Below are 2,150 nucleotides of genomic sequence, written 5' to 3'. Positions count from 1 at the left end.
AGTGTTGATGTAAGTCTTGTTGGGTACTTTTGTACTCGCGTTAGCTTAATTTATGTTTTTTGCGGAGAGACTCCAGTCTCACTAGTAGTTCCGCGTGGACTTCTACGTTTAGCTTGTTACCTCAGCTACGATCTTGTACCTTTGGGAGGGTCCTGTAGATAGTCAGGCTTCTCAGCTTTTATCATTTGTAGTTGTCTGTACTCGGACATGTTATGCTTCCGCTGTTTGTATGCTCTGAATGCTGGGTCATCAGACTCATGTTTGTAATACTTGGCTCCTCGGAGCCTAATGAATAAATACTTTGAGTTGTAGAGTCTTTTTGTGATGCCATGTTGTATTTACACATATTGAGCATATTGTGTGTATGTTTTGAAATGCCTGGTATGTGTGGGATCCGACAACCTAGTTGTTTATTCTTGGTAGCCTCTCTTACCGGGAAATGTCTCCTAGTGCTTCCACTGAGCCATGGTTGCTTGCTACTGCTCTGGAACACTTAGGATGGACGACATGTGTCCTTCTTCGTTCCTGTGTCTGTCCCTTTGGGGAAATGTCACACGTTGTTCCTTTGAGTCCTTGTAGCTTGCTACGACTTGGGTTCTAACGTTGTTGATCGACACGTTCATTGATGGGTCATGTATGCATGTCCCCCTAAGTTAGCGCCACCTTGGGTTTACGACTAGTCATGTTGGCCCGAGTTTTTTTCATATGGATGCTAGCGACACTATCATATACGTGAGCCAAAAGGCGCAAACGGTCCCGGGCCAGGTAAGGTGGCACCCATGGGAATACCGTGCGTGAGGCCGCAAAGTAATATGATGTGTTACATGATAGATTGGTATGACTTAGTATCAGGGTCCTGACACCCTCTCGCAAGCATCCGCAACTACGAAAGAAGAATTAAGGTAAACCTAACCATAGCATGGAACATGTGGATCCAAATCAGCCCCTTACGAAGTAACACATAAACTAGGGCTTAAGTTTCTGTCACTCTAGCAACCCATCATCTACTTATTACTTCCCAATGCCTTCCCATAGGCCCAAACAATGGTGAAGTGTCATGTAGTCGGCGTTCACATAACACCACTAGAGGAGAGAGAACATACATCTCATCAAAATATCGAACAAATACGAAATTCACATGACTACTTATAACAAGACTTCTCCCATGTCCTCAGGAACAAACGTAACTACTCACAAATCATATTCATGTTCATAATCAGAGGGGTATTAATATGCATAAAGGACCTGAACATATGATCTTCCACCGGATAAACCAACTAGCATCAACTACAAGGTGTAATCAACACTACTAGCAACCCACAGGTACCAATCTGAGGTTTTGAGACAAATATCGGATACAAGAGATGAACTAGGGTTTGAGAGGAGATGGTGTTGGTGAAGATGTTGATGGAGATTGACCCCCTCTCAATGAGAGGATCGATGGTGATGACGATGGCAACGATTTCCCCCTCCCGGAGGGATGTTTCCCCCGCAGAACGGCCCTAGATTGGTTCCACCTTGAGACGGCGGCAGTTTGTCCCGAAAGCTTCCTTATGATTTTTTCCAGGACAAAAGACACCATATAGCAGAAGATAGGCATCGGGGGCCTGCCAGGTGGCCCACGAGGCAGGGGCGCGCCCTCCACCCTCGTGGACGGTGGGTCGCCCAATATTTTTAATATATTCCAAAACTGACTTTCGTGGAGTTTCAGGACTTTTGGAGTTGTGCAAAATAGGTCTCTAATATTTGCTCCTTTTCCAGCCCAGAATTCTAGCTGCCAGCATTCTCCCTCTTCATGTAAACCTTGTAAAATAAGAGAGAAAAGAGATAAGTACTGTGACATAATGTGTAGTAACAGCCCATAATGCATTAAATATTGATATAAAAGTACGATGCAAAATGGACGTATCAACTCCCCCAAGCTTAGACCTTGCTTGTCCTCAAGCACAAGGCGATATCGAAAAATATGTCCAAATGTTTAGAGATAGAGGTATCGATAAAATAAAATACGAACATGAGGGCATCATGATCTTTCTTAGAATAGCAATATATATATTGTCATATGATTTGTTATGCTAATGTAACAATCTATTCACAATGTAAAGTATGAATCAGAAACTCCATTGAAAACTAACAGACTATAATCTTAG

This window comes from Triticum aestivum, chromosome 5B (genome assembly GCF_018294505.1).
Source record: "Triticum aestivum cultivar Chinese Spring chromosome 5B, IWGSC CS RefSeq v2.1, whole genome shotgun sequence".
Lineage (NCBI taxonomy): Eukaryota > Viridiplantae > Streptophyta > Magnoliopsida > Poales > Poaceae > Triticum > Triticum aestivum.
This window is presented reverse-complemented; position numbering follows the sequence as displayed.